The following is a 19,218-nucleotide window of genomic DNA, read 5'->3' as shown; positions in this document are numbered from 1 at the left end:
TAAAAATAAATTATCAAAAAAACCCCTCCATTATCTTTAAAAAATATCAGGTCTCCCCCATACTCCTTGTCTTTCTTTTTCTGCTCTATTTTTCTCAACAGTACTAATCTCCACTTCACATGTGGTCAAGAACTGTACAGCCTCTGAGATTGTACAATATTTATAAACTAATACACTGTTACTGTTCAGTATTGTTTAGTAATAGTGTGTTACTGTTTCATGGATGAAACTCCCGAGTAAGAGACAAAGCATTTTGTCTAGTTTGTTTCCTATTACTCATGGTAAGAACAACAGTAGCAGGGGCTTCACATGTGTTTGTGTCAGTACCCCATGTCCCCCGAGTCCTGCAAAGGACCCACCATGGAGCCCTATAGACCTCATGGATGGCAGTATAGAAGAGGAACACAGGGATTAGAGATTCACCGCTTTTTTTTTTTTTTAAGATTTTTATTTATTTTTCAACAGAGAGAGACAGCGAGAGAGGGAACACGAGCAGGGAGAGTGGGAGAGGGAGAAGCAGGTCTCCCACTGAGCAGGGAGCCCGATATGGGACTCGATCCCAGGACCCTGGGATCATGACCCGAGCCGAAGGCAGACGCCCAACAACTGAGCCATCCAGGCTCCCAGAGATTCACCGCTTTTATAGCGAGTGGTAGGCATACCTGTTCTTTGTTGGGGTTGGGGGAGAGGCCACCTCCTCCCTCAAGGCTGCTGGCTGCAAACACGACCCTGAGAAATAGTCTGGGTAGAGAGCTTTGAGGGCCTTGCTCTCTTGGCATTCCCAGCAGGAATGCACAGGGATGTGCAGGGCCCATGGCCCATTGCTTCTCCCAACAGTTATATATGATTACTTGCTCATTGTCTGTCTCTCCAGCTACAGCATAAGACACAGGAGAGCAGAGACTTTGTCATTTTGTATGTCCAGCCCTTTAAAAAGTGCCTGGCCCATGGTAGTTGCTCGGTAATTATTTGTTGAATGAATGGATTGATTTACATCCATTGATTCATTCTCAGCAGGGATTCTTTCATCATTTCCTAGGGCAGACCCTTCGTCCCACCTTGAGAATACAGATGAATCAGACATTGTATATCGACTCTGGAGTAGGGGAGCCAGATCCTGATCACACAGTGTGTTCCGTGCTGTGATGTCGGGGAGAGCAGAGGCATGATCCCTGTCTAACCTACATCCTTCTCACTGCGGACCAAACTATATCTTGCTTAGAAAGAGCTGGAAGTACATGGCTTCATGGAGTTCTTGCCCCAGCACAGACAGGCTTGGATTCCTCCTGCCCGGAGTGTGGAGGGGACTCCCCAAAAGTCCGATGGTAATGAGTACTCTGAACATAAAGTAAGGCAACCTGGGGGATAGAGACAGACAGGAAGAAGCTACTTTAGGTCAGGGGAGGCCTCTGTAAGCAGGTGATGTTGGAGCAGATGCCTGAATTCAGCGAGAGAGGAGCCAGTTAAGTATCTTGAAGAGGTTTCAGGCAGAAGGAGCAGCAAATGCTAAGAGCCTGAGGGGGAGTATCCCCGAGGCTTCTGAGGAGCAGTGAGGAGGCCAGGGGCTGAAACAGATGGAGTGAGGAGAAAGTGGGGAGAGAGGACGCTGCAGAGGTGACTGACTCTGGCCCAGGTAGCACTTTCTAGAAGGGGCTGGGCTGAGACCCATTCAATCAGCATATGCTGAGTGCCTGCCTCGGGCCAGGCCAGAGGTGCCATCCCTGCTCAGTGGCAGATGGACAGATTACAACAACCACAGCCCCACGGTTAGTGAGAGCCACCCCAGGGAGCACCAGGAGCCCAGATGCATGAAGGGTCCCTGGGGAGCCACCGCTACTCTTGGCTGGGGAGGTGACTGTTGGCCTAGGAGTGAACGTGAGTTGGTGCTTGTCACCTGGGCAGTGCAATAGAAAAGAGCTGTGTGTGGGATCCATACTGCGATGAAGAGTGGGGATGGGCAGGAAGGTCAGACCCAGGCCCGGAGATTCTTATATCAAGAACACCCGGGCAGGGCCATCAGACACCCTCTGGGATAGTGTTTTTCAAATTGGCTCCTGTGGAGCTCTGGGGAGAAGCCTCAGGGATATACTGTAAGGGACAAGGGGAAGCTGCATGGGTAGGGTCCAGAAACCCCACCCCATTATTTAACAGAAGCAGCTCAGGCTTTACCTCTATTATATATTGAGCTTCCCAAATGTGTGTGAATAAAGAATCACGTGGCTAAAACGATATCTAAAGGCCATTGATCATATTTTTTTACAGCTGTATCAAAGTATAATTGACATAGGATAAGCTACACATAGTTAAATTCTATGATTTGATAAGTTTTGGTCAACGTGTCCACCTAGGAAGCCACCACCATAATCAATGTAATGCACATGTCCAATATCCCCGAAAGTTTCTCTGTGCCCCTCCCCCAACCCCTCTCTGTCCTCCCACTCCAGACTGTTGAAGCTTTGCTCACAATAGTCCCATACTGGAAACACCCCAAATGTCCTTCAGTGGTCAACAGATAAACCAGCTGTGGTACACTGATCAATGTAGCAACATCGGTTAAGTAGCAAAAGCATTGTGTTGAGTGACAGAAGCCAGACACAGAAGTACATATTGTATGAGTCCATTTACATTAAATGCAAATACAGGAAAACCTAATTTATGGTGATAGAAATCAGTGGGTACCTTTGGGAAGGGGGTATTGACTGGCAACAGGCAGGAGGGAACAGTCTGGGGAGATGCAAATCTCTTAGACATTGATCACAGCTGTACACACAGGTAAACATTCATCACTTAAGATTTGTATTTTACTAAATATGTACTCGGTCTCATTACAAATCCCCCTGTGAATGCAAACTCACTCCCCTTGCCCTATATATGCTGGAGAGGACTCACCACCCTTGCAGGGGTCCAGATGGTCCCAGAGCTGGCAGGGTATCTGTGGGGTGGGGGACCCATTGTCCTTAAGGCATCTCTCCCCACAGCATTTCCCACCTGCCCGTCCTCAGGTTTCTGGGAATGGACTCCCTGGGGAGGTGTTTCCTCGAAGCCTCTTTCCTGCCCCATAGGCCTCTGGGGCTGCTCTCTCTTCTGAGACAATCACCACTGATGTTTACAGAATGCACACTGGGTGCCTGGCACTTTGCTGACACTCTGTCTATAGCACAGGAGGGAAGACCCAGGCTTGGGAGGTGGGCCCCTTACCCCACCCCCACTCCCTGGCTTTGTCACTGAGGAGCTGGGTGACCTAGAGGAAAGAGAAGGTAAGCAGCATCACCTCTCTGAGCTGTAGCTGCTTCATCCCCAGATGGGCTCTCAACATCAATCAGCTGGAGGACGGACAGAATGGTGTGTGGGGCCATGCCTGGGATGTGGGAATGCTCAGTGCCTGTGAGTCACAACCATCTGAGGCTATATCCCAGCCAGGGAAACCATGGGGCTGGTGAGGCAGAAGCTGGAGAGGCAGCCCCTGTGTGGGGGCCTGAAGGCCAGGCTAGGACTCTGACTCTGGCATTGTCACTTTCTTGCTGTGTGACCTTGGATGACAGATAAATGAATTACTATGAATAAAGCACTGAAAGCAGTGTCTACATTGGACCAATGCGTCCGGAGTCTCAGTCTCAGTCTTGGTTCTTTCCTCTACAGCATATGACTTTCCCTGGCTCTACTAGTCACTACATCTGTGTCCTCACCCGCTTGCTGGGGACCCTCATCTCTCCCTTCCTGCAAATGGCAAGCCTCCAAACCCTTCCGCTGATCTCAGCTGGGGTCTCCTCCTCTCCAGGCTCAGCAAACATGGGGCCCAGCAGTCTGCTGGGTGGTTCCCGTCCCTCCCCAAATTCTCCCAACCCTGCCCTGACTGTCATTTCTGTACCACGTGCACAGTGCGAGGGATCCAGAAGAGAAGGCTGGTTGCCAGGGCAACGGAGGATAAAGCCCTTGCTCTGCCAGTCTGCTGATTGGCTGAGACACGTCCCGCCTCCCGCCATCCTGAGGGTGGGGGGCAGAGGGAAGGGTCTCGGATGGGCAGCGAGAGGTACCAGTGTGCCTTGCCAGCACAGGACTGCCCCCTCCTGGTCAGTCAGAGCCCCGGGGCCTGAGAGGCTCAGTCTCCCACGGGGGACATTGGCCTCGCCCTTTCTCTGCCTCCAGCTCCCATGGCGGCTGCAGATGGCAGTGTCTTTGGGGACAGCAGCTGCGACTGAGTCTGCAGGCCAACGCTGAGCTGCTCAGGCTGAGGTGGTGCGCTCAGCACAGAGCCCCCGGAACAGGCATCTGCAGGGCATGAGGTGGGTCTGTGGGCATGCGGTGGGGAGGGGGCACCGAGGACTGCCAGTGGTTTGGGAGGCAGGCAGCGGGGCCCTACAACCCTCACACTGTCCTTTGGCTAGAATGGGGCTGGAAAATTCCTTATAGATCATCTGGTAACCCCCTCTCCCACCTTGTCACAGTGCATGGGGAATCCTGAAACCCAGAGGGGGTGAGGTGCGGCCGAGGTCACGCAGAAGGCCAGCGAGTGATTTGTTTCAGCTAGGCGTCCCCTGAGAATCCAGGAGAAGGTCTAGGGGTTCTCAGTCTGCCCGGGAATGCCTGGGGTTTTGCTCACAGGGCTGAGAGGTTGGGGGACTCTAAACTGTCCTCCATAGATCCACACCATTGCAGCCCGAGTGGCTTCAGCTCTGCTCAAGTCCCTCACTCTCATGTTTAAGCTGCAAGGGGACTGGGGTCCTGCCTGCGGCCAGGGGTGCGGCACAAATCTTTTAGCCTCAGTCAGGTTCACTTGGAGCAGGCTTCCTGCTTGGGGTCCCCTCTTCCTGACTTCCCCTCAACCCAGCTGCACCAAAGCAATTTTGAACTCTCTTCTTCGGCTCTCCAGAAAGGCAGATGGTTAGGAGAGCATGGCTGAGCATTCTTCATTTTATTTCTCCATGAGTAGGGCACCTTGAGACACTGTCCGTGCTTCAGAGCGGCCAGTGGGGACCCTGGGGGGGCAGGGGCAAGCATTGGGATGGATGTGGGACTGTAAAGCAGCATCTCTCTCCCCCCGGGGGTCACAGCCCACCTTGAAGACCCACCTGGAAGTAGCAGGACAAGAGGGGCTGGAGTTTGGAGACAGAGGTCTGAGAAGCTAAGGCTTCTCTTTAGCTTGCCCTGGAGTCGTTCCATTCATCCCCTTTCCTCCTTCCCCAGAAGCCAAGGTGGGCCTCTGCTCATTTCATTCTGCTCAGGTGTCTTTACCCACCCTGGAGGACTCAAACCTCAGGACATCTCTGGGGGCTTGGGGCCCAGCTCTTAGTCACCTTCCAAATGGGTAACCCAGGGCAAGTTAGTGAACCCATCTGGGCCTCAGTAAAATGTAGACAGTAACACCTACCCCATAGGCCTCGTGATTTGTGAACACATCTTAATAGGGCTCTCCCTGCCTGGCAAGCAGAGGTGGGGCTCCTCACCCTTCCCCTTTTTTTACTCCTCAGGAAGGGTTTGAGGGTGGGTCCTACTTTATCGCATTCCTGGAAGAGATGGTCTGTGATCTGGCTTTTGAAGGATGAGTAGGAGCCTGCCCCATGAACACAGTACAAAGGACATCCCAGGGAAAATGAAAATGAAAAGGATATCTCCATCCTATGAAAGATGGAGATTGTAGGACACCCAGGGACACACAGGTGACTGATGAGCAGTTCCATATGACGGCACATGGGCTGGGAGATGAGGCTGGAGAGGTTGGCAGAGTGCAGCTGTGGGTAACTTTGGGCCATTCTAAGGGGTCTGGGTGTATGTAACATTCGTGAAGCACCTTATACCTGTTACCGTCCATTTTCCTGCTTTCCTGCCTCTGGTTGGCTGGAAATAACAACAGGTAAGACAAGGGCTGGTTCTGGGCCATGCAGCGTGGTGCTAAATGCTCTTTAGGCTTTATCTTGTCAAACATTCACAGTGACCTTAAGAAATGGATCCTACTTCTATCCCCATTTTACAGATAAGGAAACTGAGGCTCAGAGAATAAGAACAAAGAACTATGTAGCATGGATTATGGTCCAGGCACTAATTCTGAGTATTTTCCATAAATTAACCCATTTAACGGTCACAACAGCCCCGCGGTCCAGGTGCTATCTTCATGCCCACTTTATAGATGTGGAAGCCCGAGGCCCAAGTTTTCTGGGCTGGTGCTTGTGTTCACAGTGTTATAATTATGAAATTGGGCGTGAATTTCGGGTGCCTGTGCAGACCCTGTTGACACCAACCCAATCCCCTGGGGATGGGTGTTTGTTCAGCTCGCTTTCACCAAGCCACACCCAGCCAGGATGTGCGGGTGGCTGGGGACCCACTCATCTGTGAGGGTCTGGCAAGTGGCAGCATCTGCAACTGCACAGTCAGGGCCGGGAGGGGTGGCTCAGAGGACGCATGGCCCCAGCTGAGCTTTACTGAGTGCTCTGAATCCCCACTAGGCTCTGTCCGCGTCCCCTTCCTCACAGGGGACGACGATGCTGAGAGCAGAGAGTTTAGGCAACTTGCCTGAGGCACCTGTGCCTCAGAGGGATTGAGCCAGGTCCCGCCCTCAGCTACAAGCTGCCTTCTTGAAGGGTGAGTAGGAGCTAGGTGGGTCCCTGTGATGGGGGCAGCTCTGTTCTCGCTCCGGGGCAGGGGGCGGACGCCACTCTCCTGGGCCTCAGCCTTCCCATCTGTAAGGTGATGCTCGGACCTCGTGGCTCTGTGAAGCCCGCGCGTGTCCCTCCAGGCTGGCAGGTGGGACAAGGGGCGCCTCCGCCGGCACTCACCGCCCTGTCTCGGCAGCTGAGGCCGCCGCCATGCCGCACTTCCTGGACTGGTTCGTGCCCGTCTACCTGGTCATCTCGGTGCTCATCCTGGTGGGCTTCGGCGCCTGCATCTACTACTTCGAGCCTGGCCTGCAGGAGGCGCACAAGTGGCGCATGCAACGTCCCCTGGTGGACCGTGACCTCCGCAAGACTCTGATGGTCCGCGACAACTTGGCCTTCGGAGGGCCAGAGGTCTGAGCGGACCCGCGCCGGTGGCCGGTGGCGGCCACCGGGCGCCCTCCCCTGCTTCGCCCAGCTTGGAGACCCTGGGGCAGAGAAAGGACAACCCCTGGTCCTCCAGGCCATCCCTCTGTTGCCTGGACCCTCCCAGCAGAGGCTTCCGGAAGCTCAGGGTGGACCCTGGCTGCACCTGTTGAGATGGGGCACCTGGGTACCTTAAGGTGTCACTGCTGCTGGCCCAGGGCTTGCTTTCCACATCAAGCCAGTTCACCCCACACCTGCCCTCCCCAGCTCTGGGCTTAATCCCCCACTGACCCCCAGTGCCTTTGTGCTACCCAGCACTCTTGCCCCTCACCTGGAGTCAGGCACCGCCGCCCCTGCCTGTCCTGAACCTAGAGAGTCCCACTTCCGCACTGAATCCCTGGTGACGCTCAGCGGCCCCCGCCACCCAAGGCACCCACCCTGCAGCTTCACATGGCCGACTTCAAAGCAGACCCAAGGAAAAGGCCCTATTTGGAGGGTCTTTGGTCTCTGCTTGGTCCAGCCCCGCCCCACCCCTCTGGACTCAGGCTTGGCATTGATGAGAGTGTGTGATGGGGTGGCAGAGGGGTAAGACCACAGAGGAAGGAGGGTGTGTGTATGTGTGTGTGTGAGAGAGAGAGTGTCTGGGGGAAGAGGAGAAGCATGTGGGGAGGGGGAGATGCAGGTCTGTATGTGTGAGAGGCAGAGTGGGAGGTGGTGGGGATAGGGCGAGCTTGTGAGTAGCCCCGGGGACCACCAGGAGCACTTCCTCCCTCCCTCCCTCTGCCAGACTTTTCTATCTCTCCTCTTCCCCAAGGCCCCTGCCCTCCAGTCCCTCCCTGCCCTGTACTGCACCTTCAGGTACTGCACACCCCCAGCACCCCCTTCCCACCCCCCTAGCCCCACCAGGGAGCCCTCCTCCTGTGTGATTGGCAGCCTGTCTCACTCTCCTCCTCTGGAGCTCCCCTCTTAGTTTCTTGCAATAATAAAGACTTCATGACCATTTTTGCAGGACTCTCTCCTTTTCTGAAGGGAGGCTCATGTCTGTCATCTCACTGGATCTTCATAAACTATGAGAGTGCAATATTCCCCTTTTTAGGGACGGGGACACCTGTCTCCAGGGAAGGTAAAGCAGTTTCTCGGTGGCAGCACTGTTGACCTTGTGGCCCAGATCGTTCTCTGCTGTGGGAGGCTGTCCTATATGCTGTGCGATAATGAGCATCTCTGGTTTCCATCCACTAGAAACCAGTAGCTCTCACCCCCTCCCTCTAATCGGGACAACCGAAACCGTTAGCTGGAATACATGGGGTGGGGTACCTGTTAGGATATGAATTCAGGCACAGAGATGCAAAACAACAGGGCCTTACGCCAAATAGAATGTTCTTTCCCGCTCACAGTACAGTTCATGGAGCTGGTCTGATGGCCGGGTCCCCGCATGTTCAGGGGCCTGAGTTGCTGCTTCCCTGTGCCTGGGATGTGGCCCCGGGGGGCAAAATCCAGAGGGCTCATCTGCACCAGAGCAGCAAGGTGGAAGGAAGTGTATCCCCTCCCTTGAGGAACACTCTGTGATGGCTGTACCCCTTGCCCCCTTACATCCTACTGGTCAGTACTTCGTCATATGGTTAGGTCTAGCTGCAATGGGGGGAGGGGAATATATTCTTTTATTTTTATTTTTTTTTAAGATTTTATTTATTTATTTGAGACAGAGAGAGAAAGAGAGACAGAGAACAAGCATGAGGGAGGGGCAGAGGCAGGGGGAGAAGCAGACTCCCTGCTGAGCAGGGAGCCCGATTCCAGGATCCCGAGATCATGACCTGAGCTGAAGGCAGATACTTAACCGACTGAGCCACCCAAGCGCTCCTGGGAAGTATATTCTTCAGCTGGGTGGCCGTGTGACCATTTAAAAAGTCTGCCTCCTTGAGAGGGGGAGAACACAGGGACACAAGTAAGTACCATTCCATTGTCCTAGGGGTTAGCTGAGGCTGTGGGGCAGTGGGCTGAGATTTGGACCAGATCTCCTGACCCCAGAGCAGGGCTCGCTTGGGCACATGACCCATTTAAGGAATGAGGGCAGGCGACAGCTGCTTCCTCTCACCTGGAGGGCTGGGGCTGCTCTTCCTCCATGGGGCAAACCCAGGTCTTACATACCCTGGGTTGCAGGGCCAGGCCAGGGTGAGGCCAGAGAGGCACCTCGGGCTCACACCCAAGTGCCTCCTTCAATTCTGTGCCCTCGAGGCCTCTCTGGCCTCACCCTAGCCTGGCCCTGGCCCAAGACGCCAAAGTGAAATCAGCTGAAATAAAGGGGTTCGGGTCGAGACTCAGGCTTGGCTGGACCCTGGTGCTCAAGGATGTCACCAGGACCTGCCATCTCTCTGTCTGTCTGTCTGTCTCCCTCAGTCCTGGTTTCCTTTGTGTGGGCTGCATTCCCAGGCAGACTTTCTCCACGTGGTAGTCAAGTTCCCCTGGCAGTCCTAGGCTCCCACAGCCCTTAGCACCTTGATTTCAGAGGGGAGCAGGCATCTTGTTCCAGCAAAAGCTCCGGGGGTGGACTCCCATTGCCCCCCCCCCGGGGCCACCTGGGCTCAGGGCATGGGGTGCCCCATTGCCAGGCAGCTCTGGTACCCACCGCTGGAGCCAGGGGCGGAGACAGCCTACTGATCACATGGTCCGAGGAGGAGGGTGTGGGCAGGGGCAGTTGCATAAAGGAGGGAACCGGTGCTGGGAGGAAAATAGCGGGACTGAGGACGTTATATTACAGAGGAGGAAACGAGTATGGAGAGAAGTAACCCACCCAGGCCACCCGGACGGCTGGACTGGCTGAGCCTGCAGGGGCCTCAGGCTAAATCTGGCCTGCAGCCAAGTTTGGTTTGTCCAACACAGCGTTTTGGGGGAAAAAATGCAAATTAATTGGCAACATTTCTAAGTCAGGAGCTTTCACATGAGAAATCTCTTTTTCTGGCTCCTCTTTAAAAATAAAACTTCTGGCCACACTGGATTGGAAGTGTGAAAGTGTTCAAGGTTATAAACGCATAACCTCAGCAGGGAGGGAGTTGACCGTGACCCTCCCTGACGCTTGGGCCGTGGCCAGTCCTCCTCATGGGAGAGCTGCCTCCGCAGGAGGAAGGCAGCAGAGCTCCTCATCCCGGGGCTGCCGAGGAGGAGCCTGGGGCTCAGAGAGAGTAAGGGGTTCTCGCCAGCCTTCTGCTTAAACCTGGACCCTTTCCCAGTTCCCACGGCTTCTCACATAAAGCGTATTTACGCCTGCTCTTCCCATAAAGAACACAGGAAAGTTTCAATTAAAGAAGCCACGTACATGGGGGCGAGAAGGAAATGTTCTGACTCTGACTCCTCCCTGTGATACTATTATTTGTCTCCGAGCTTCCCGGCAGCCAGAGGGAAAGAGAACACACTAAGAGGTCATTTTATTCTTCTTATGTGATAGAAGGGAGAGAGATTGACTCTTGGTGAAAGACGAATTTCTGGTTCTAGATACTAAAAGAAATGTCTCAAGTGGGACGTTAACACAACAGACTGCATCCTCGGCATTTTTTGGACAAGGGGGAGGATTGACTCAGACGGCAGAGCCTACAGAAATAGACCGTTGCCCACGAAGACAGATTCTTCCATCTGCCAAGGCATGCCAGAGGGCTGTACCGGGAGCAACCTGGGGTCAGGACATGACGATAGTAAATCCTAGAAAACTGGTCAAGCTTCCTTAGCTCCCAGACACACGTCAGATTTCACCCAACATTTCTGTGTGCCAGGCATTGGGAATCACAGCTGACTGAAGCCCAGATGAATGTCCCCTGCCAGTGCCTGGCATGGTGCTCAGCTCATGGCAGGTTTTCCATAGACGGCCTGTTGTTTCCGTATCACTCCTGCCCTGCCTGCCACCCTGGGTTGTGGCAAATGTCGAAGGAGCTAGTTGGGAAGTAAGCACCGTATAAATGCTGTGCATCCTACAGCTAACCTCCCGAACCCCATGGAAGCATGTCGCATACTGTTCTACCCAGCACAAGGCCTGGCACCAAGAATGCAATGACAAAGAAGATAAAGTCGCTGAATCTAAAGAGCTCACGAACCGGAGAGGGGACAGATGTGTAAACAGATGACAAGAAGCGTCATTGTGGCAAGGAGCTGTGCGAGAAACTGGAAACAGAACCAAAGACTCTTGGGGCGGGGGTTTGTCAAGGAAAGCTTCCTGGAGGACATAACGACTCAGCTAGGTTTTGAAGACTGAATAAGAGTTTTCCCTGTAAGGGGAAGGGCAGTCAGCAAGTGCAGAGCCATGGAGGCTAGGGGGAACCCAGTCCTTTCTGAAAAGTGTGAGGGGTGTTGTGAGGTTGAAGCCTAGAGTATCAGTGAATGGTGGTGACGGTGGGGAGAATGACCAGAAGGTGGTTTTTCACATAAGGCTTAGATCCAGGGAGAGAATCTGATGACTTTTCAGTTGCTACCTCCTCCAGGAAGCCCTCCGTGATCTCACTGGCAGCTTTCCCCATTACAGCCCTAATCTTGTGCCGTGATTTTGTCTATGTGTCTGTGGAGAGCATCAGTGGCATCTCCTCATCTCAGCCCACAGCCTGCCTGGCACTGGGCAGGGCCTCCATGAAAGCACGCTTGTTGGATGAATGTGCTGGTCTCTTTGGAAGTCTTTTTTTTTTTTTTTTTTTAAGATTTTATTTATTTATTTGAGGGAGAGAGAATGAGAGACAGCACGAGAGGGAAGAAGGTCAGAGGGAGAAGCACCCCCCCCCGCTGAGCAGGGAGCCTGATGTGGGACTCGATCCCTGGGCTCCAGGATCATGACCTGAGCCGAAGGCAGTCGCTTAACCAACTGAGCCACCCAGGCACCCTCTTTGGAAGTCTTGCCAGGAGCTACCCATCTGCTTAGATACTAAGATTTTAGAAAGGCTTAGAGGCTTCCTGGGGGACCCGGGGGGCGGGGGGACTGTTGTGCAGGTTTTTAAATGCTTTGGGATGTTTTGCGGAGTCCCGAGAGCTTTCCTTTCCCACCATCTGGGAGCTGTCAGGATATAGTGGGTGTGTCTGGGCCAGGTCCAGAACAGGACAGGAGGCGGGAATGTGCCGGGTCCCTGCGTAGGAATGGTTGCAATGTTCGGACTCTGGCCCCAGGGGGCGGCACAGGCTTCTCATTGTTCCACCCCCTCGGCTCTCCCCGCTGGCGGGGCAGGAAGAGCTTGGAAAGGCCAGAGACCCGCTTTGGGAGGAGGGTAGAGGCTTCAGGCTCCCTCAAAAGACCGTCACAGTGTCAATCAACACTCTTAGAGAACCTCGGTGGGCAAAGCCCCTTCTCCTCCGCCCCCTACAGTAGAAGGGGCTCAGAATTTGGAGACCTGGATGCCCAGCCATAGGTTCATTGTGTGAGTCTTGGCAAGTCCGTTTCCCTCTTATCTGCAGCTGGAAACAGGTGGAGCTGAGGCGGAAGTCACAGGAAATCATGAGGGCAAAGAAAAAGGGAACCAGCATGACAAGGCAACAGTTTTAATGGCTAGCATGGATGGAGTTCATTGCACTTCTCACTGAATTCCTACAACCTCGCAAGTGGGTCATCAGTCCTGTTCATCAACTATCTGGCTCTTCAGCTCTCACACCCAGGAGGGTTAACTTCCCTACCTCCTTGTGTGGGTGGGGCCATGCGATTAACTCTTGCCAGTGAGCTGTGATCAGAATTGAGTTCAGGCCGGGGGTGTCTGGGTGGCTCAGGCGGTTAAGCGTCCGACTCTTGATCTCAGCTCAGGTCTTGATCTCAGGGTCATGAGTTTGGGCCCTGAGTTGGGCCCTGCTTAAAAAAAAAAAAAAAAAAAAAAGAAGTGAGTCCCAGCCAAAGCATTTTATAGCTAGTGCACACTTCACCACTCCCTCCTTCCCTCTGCCCCAATGACCAGCAGGGCCCCAGATGGTGGCCGCTCCATCAGCCTGGGTCCCAGACTGAAGATGACACGGAGCAGAGCCTCCGTGGATCCAAACGACAGTGGACATGAGAAATGAATGAGAAGTAAATCTTTGTTGTTCTAAGCCCCTGGGATTTTGGAATTGTTATTGCAGTATAATTTAACCCATCCTGACTGATATAATTCCCATTTTTACAGGTGAAGAAACTGGAGCTCGGAGACCTGGTGACCTGTTCAAAATTACACAGCTGTAACAAACCCAAGATGGAGATTCTAGAGCCTGCGCCACTTGTCTGGGAGACCACCCCCAATGATTTTTTTGCTTGGGTCAAAGTCTGTCCTCTGAGTCTACTTGCAGGTCTGTGGATCGTTCCTTTGCGGAGGAAGAACAGCAGTGCAGACATGAGGTCATTGACACTTTGGACCACTAGAGGGCAGCTGAGCCCAGGCTGTAATTACTGGGCAGGCAGGGTCCTCCAGGCGCCCCCCAGCCCTGGAGGACAGAGCAGGGCAGATGGGCCTGGGGGATACAGACATGAACCAGATTCATGCCTGACTCTCAAGTCCTTAACAGCCTGGCGGGGAGCCAGATGGAGGAATTCTATCTAGATCTTTAAGCTAGAAGAGCCCAAGTGAAGGCACCAGGGACCTATTTGCAAAGGCAACTGAGGCCCAGAAGGGCAAGTGATCTGATAGAAGCTGTATAATGACTCGTTTGCCAAAGTGGGAGAGAGAATCCAGGACTCCTGACTCCTGCTCAGGGCTTCCTCATCTCAGAGATGAAGCAATCCAGTGGGGGTGACCAGTAAAGTCTCCCCTACCCAATCTGTCCGGGCAGACCCGTGCTGTCCCCTCCCCCAGCTGCCTGTATTCTTCCTCCAACTGGGCTGGTCCTCGGAGCAAGAAGGGAAGGGGGAGGAACTTCAGACAGCTCCCCTCCCCCACCCAGGGGGCTTCCAGCAGGTGTTGCCCGGGTAAGGAGAGCGCAGCCAAGTTTGAAAACTTAAAGGTCAAAAAGGGAGAACATGGATGAAGAGGAGAATGTTGGAGGTCCACACGGTCACCATTCACTCAATCATCTCATTAATCACTCATCCATCCATTCATTCAGTCAGTCAGTCTAACAGAAACTTATGAGGCTGATGCTTGCCAGGGCCTAGGACCGAGAGAAAATAAGCCCCCCCGTGGCTAGTGGCTGTCACACTGGATGGCACAGATATAGAACATTTCCATTATCGTAGAATGTTCTATTGGCCAGCACGGCTCCAGAAGCTCACTCGCTAAGGAGAGCAATCCCCGAGAAAATCGACCAGACCACACCGCGTGGTGTGGGCTGCAGTGCGCTCATCAGTCAAAAGCAGGTGACAAGGCGAAGATCACAGGAGATGCCGAGAGTGGGCTTAGCCTAGTTCCTGGCTCAGGGGGATGCTCGAAGGATGTCCTGTACTGTTACTGCCATATTACTGTAAGGACCTGTTCACGTAGCCATCTTCTGAGCAGCCTGAGAGCTCCCTCCCAGCCCCAAAATGGTCTGACATATAGTAAGTGTCCAGTAAATGGCAGCTATGATTAGCACGGGTTGTTATTACTATTGCAATGACAGGGCAGAAGAGGACATCCCGCCCACAGGATGGGTCTCCTGGCCTCAGGGCTGGGTCATCTTCACGTCCTCAGGACCTGGGGCCAGGGTCCAGCTGGAGTGAAGAGGGGCTCAGGGAATCACTGAAGCAGCTTCCAGGGACTCCAGCTTGCCCCCTAGAAGACCTAGCTGGGTGGACAAGATGGCTGAGAATCACAGAGCTAAACAGGGCGAGGGGGCAATGCAGAGGGAAATGAGGATGGTGCCTGGACCACCAGAGTGTGGCTGTATTTGGAGTACCCTTAATCTTACTGGAGACATCTCTCAGGGGTCAGAGTCTGTGGGAGACAGAGTAGATTTGGGGAGGGCAGGCGGCAGGGCACCCCTTCACCCCCAAGGTGGCCTTGAGTCCAGGGCAGCCCAGCCTGGCCATTAGGAGCCTCCCCTGGCCCTTCGGGATTCCAGAGGCTCAGAGCAGCCATTCACGGACGCCCACTGCTGAGAAGCCAGCCCCTCCCTGCCCCAGAGCCCGGCCCAGCCGGGGATGTAGCTGGTGGGACAGGTCAGGAGAGGGCTGGGCCCTAGGCCTGGGGACGATGGCCTAGAGGCTGAGTGGAGGCCCATGAGGGGACCAGAGGGAAGAAGGCCCTGAGCCGGTCACAGTGGCCATCTGGGCACAGAGGAGGGCTTCCCAGACTGAGCAGCACTGGACTTTTCTTGTTCTCTGATCAAGGTAGGTGGGGATTTATGTGTGTGTGTGTGCGGAGGAGGGAGTGGGTGGGATAGGCCCAGGGATAGATGACCGGAATATAGGTTCAGTGAGGAGATGGGGGTCTGGTGACATGGGAACAAGTGTATCTCAGAGATCCTATCCTCAGGCCTGCTCTCTCTGTGTGGGCGTGCACACCGAGGGTGGATGTTTGTGGGTAAGTGCCAGGGTAAACCTGCATTCGCCCAGGTATCGTGGTTGTGAATAAGGCCAGGAGAGTAGGGCTGTAGGGACGTGCTAAGTGGGGGGTGATGGAGGCTGGCACAGTCTTGGGTACAAACATGTGGCTGGAGAGGGGCTGGGGTGTCACTGTGAAGACCCCTTGCTCCAGACCTTAGGGACCTGGCTTTAGGGTCAGCCCCTCTCCCGAGAACCCTTCCTACCAGCCCTGGCCTGCCCAGCCTGGGGTGTTGAAAGCAACACGAACGACTTCGGCCCAGCGCGTAAATCATATGGAGCCCAGAGTGTGCACCAGCTGGCCTTCTGGGGGCCTTGGAGCCTACCTTGGGGGATGGCCCATCCTCACAGACTACCAGCCGGAGCCCTTGACCCCCGCCTCTCCCCACCTGCAGGTGGTCTGTTGCTTCTACCGCTGTGCTGAGCAGCCTTCTCCAGCTCCAGCCCCAGCCACGGAGTTTCAGCGGTGTCCCTGCCCCTGTCCTTGCCTCCACTTCTGTTTCCCACTGATCCCTCTGTCACACGGCACGGGAGTGACTGTTCCCACCCGCAGATCTGAGCAGCTCATCTTCCAGGGTCGAGCATCGCTGTGGCCTGGCCTGGGCCTGATCACTGCACCTGTGGCCTTCTGCGGGAACTGCCCCAGCCTCTAGTCCAGCCATCCTCCTCTGAGGCCAACCCCACGTCCGGCTTAGCCATACCTGCTTCGCCGGCTGGCACCACTGGAGATGGCAGGGTCCCCAGGGGCAGGGACTGTGGCTTGTTCATCGCGAGCCCTTGTTCCCTCACTTCCCGAGCCTTCCCTTCACCTCGGCCTCTTCAGGTCCAGCTAATTCTGGCTCCAGCAGCAGGCCAGCCCAGGGCTCTTTCCTGGTTCTGGGCAGGAGCCCCAGAGGCAGACATTGTTTCCAAGCCAAACTGGTCATCCCTCGGCCTCCCACCTGGATGTCTGAACCCCTATTTGGGCTGCTGTGGGTGGGAACCCAGAGCCCTCTGGCACCTTCTGGAAAAGACAGAGGCAGACAGGCTTCCAATAACCACTGCTCTCCTGCAGGGGTCCTTGAACAAGGCCCCTTCAGACCTGGCAGTGCTTTTTTTTTTTTTTTTTCCTAAGTAAGTCTCATGCCTAATGGGGGGCTCGAACTTGAAACTCCAAGATCAAGAGTTGCATGTTCTACCGACTGAGCCAGCCAGGCACCCCTGACCTCTAAGCATTTGTGTTTTTGATAACTAGGATAAAACTCAAGCCATTGAGGATCCCACAATTTTACATCTTGATATATTACAAGTTTTCTTTTTTTTCTCTCTTTTTTTTTTAAAGATTTTATTTATTTATTTGAGAGAGAGAGAATGAGAGACAGATAGCAAGAGAGGGAAGAAGGTCAGAGGGAGAAGCAGACCCCCCGCTGAGCAGGGAGCCCGATGTGGGACCTGATCCTGGGACTCCAGGATCATGACCTGAGCCGAAGGCAGTTGCTTAACCAACTGAGCCACCCAGGCGCCCAATTACAAGTTTTCTTATAAATATATTTCTTGCAATATATTTCTGTTTTCTTACTGTTAAAAAAAGTATATTTAGAAATTAAGCTTTATATATATGTATATTTAGCAATTTTTTTTCCATTTCAATTATAAAGTGAACAATTTTTAAAACTATTTTGTACCTTACTGACTGCATAACATTAAAATGATAAATCATGCTTTAATGAACAACTACTCCATAACATTTCAGAGGAGTTAAATATTTTGCATTTTAAAATACTGTCTTGGTTTATAAGACCCTGGCAAACACTGACAACTAAAAATTAATTTGCTACTTGGCAAAGAGGTTTTCATGCTCTTTATTAACTAGGAATCAAAGAAATGCAAGCTGAGCACCTCACCCCCGCTTGGCCCCTTCTCTCTGTTGATTGCCTCAGGGGAAGACGGAAGACCTGGATGGACCACAACTTTGAGAGGCAGCAGCATGGCACCCCCAGCCCTGGAGCCTCCCTTTCCCACAGCTACCTGCTGGGGCACTCTGCCCGCCCCTCGAAGCTCCCTGGAGGGGTGTCTCCCCTCGTCCCTGTCCTCAGGAAAACCATCCGTCTGGATGCCTTTCCTCAAAGCCATATCCCACAGGCTTCCAGCAGACCAGGCCCTGGAGCCAGGGCCCGGAGCGTGCCCCCACAGGAGACCGTGCCCCGGAAGCTCAGCTCCATCTCCTTAACGCTCCGTCAGAACAGCCAGGCATGGCCCCTGGGTCCCCTACCCTCTCACTGGGAAGAGCTGTCCGCCCCGGGCAAGGAGGCTGCCACCCAAGGAGGAGGTAGGCTGCCCAGCCCAGGCTCACGATCTGTGACTCCAGTACCAGGGAGCAGAGTCCACTCTGAGGGCCCAGGGACCCCAGGTCTGTCCAAACCCAGCAGGATGCCCATAGTGGAGAAGCCTCTGGTGAGTTCCTACCTGGCCCTACCGTTTCAATCCCGGTTAGCCCAGAAATCACCAGGCCCTGCAGGGCCAGGCTCGGTAGGTCAGAAGCATCCTGTCCCAGGGACTGCCCATGTGACTACCAGAGCTTCTCCAGGAAGAGGCAAGCCCCGGTCCAGGGGTATCCCGAGACCCCGGCTGCATCTCCAAAGGGCCACCTCTACCATGGGTCCTGCGACAGCCATGGATTTGGCTCCTCTGGACACAGCCAGGCTAGGCACAGCCAGACGTTCAACCACAATGGTCACCAACAGACCTAACTTGACTGCCCATCCGGCCACACCAAGCACGTCCAGACTGGATACAGGCATAGAGTTGCCTGCTCTAGGTACCAAGCTGGACACGGCCATGGACTTTGCTACAGCAGGCCCAAGCAAGCTGGGCATGGTCATGGATTTGGCACCCCCAGAGCCAGACAAGCCGGACAAAGCCATAGCTAGAGCAGGCCCAGCCAAGTCAGGTCCGACCACAGAGGTTACAGCCGTGGATTTGGTGGTACCAGACCCAGTCAAGCTGGGCACATCCAGGACAGACACAGCCAGGGCTTTGGCTAGAGCGAATACAGCCAAGCTGGACAGAACTACGGATTCTGTGGCTTTGGACACAAGCAAGCTGGGCATAGCCATGGGGGAGATCACCCTGGACAGAGTCATTAACCTGACTATATCAGCCACCTACCCACTGTTGCCAAGCGGAAGCACAGCCCCAGCGTGGGACCATGCTCTTACAGATGCTGCCACAGACTGGCCCGCAGGGCCCCTCACGCTGGACCGAGCCAGAGAAACCAAAGGTAAATGCAAAGAGCCTGGCTGGGGATGTACTGGGCTGCCGTGGGGGGCCATGGTGTATTGGCCTGGAGGTGAATAGGTTGGGCAAGGGAGGTGGGACTGTAAGGTCAGAGGTGAATGTGCTGAGGGAAAAGGGAATAAAATCGAGGGGCAGAGCACAGGGGATGTACCCTGAGTTGGGTCCCAACCTGCCAGTCAGAGGTGAGGTTGAGGGAAGCCACCAGAAGGAGAGTTTCCAGGGGTGACTTGTAGATGAGCAATTATGCCGAGTCCTTCCTTTAGCATCTTCCGTGGTTGGTTCTTTGGTCCCTGAAGAGCTGGAGTAATCAGGTGATCTACAGGTGGGTCCAGCTTTAAAAGCAAACCACCTGCATGAAAATACAGACCAGCACGTCAGTAAGTGGTGATTTGTCCAACAGCCATCACTATGGTGCTCCTCTAGATATGCGTAGTGATCTCACCTGAGACCTTCTAAATGATGCACATTCAGCCTTTTGGGAGGATATCTGTT

The sequence above is a fragment of the Mirounga leonina genome, unplaced genomic scaffold (assembly GCF_011800145.1).
Source record: "Mirounga leonina isolate KUSES-001 unplaced genomic scaffold, KU_Mleo_1.0 Mir_418, whole genome shotgun sequence".
Classification (NCBI taxonomy): Eukaryota; Metazoa; Chordata; class Mammalia; order Carnivora; family Phocidae; genus Mirounga; species Mirounga leonina.
The sequence above is the reverse complement of the archived record's forward strand: the minus strand, read 5'-3'. Positions refer to the sequence as shown.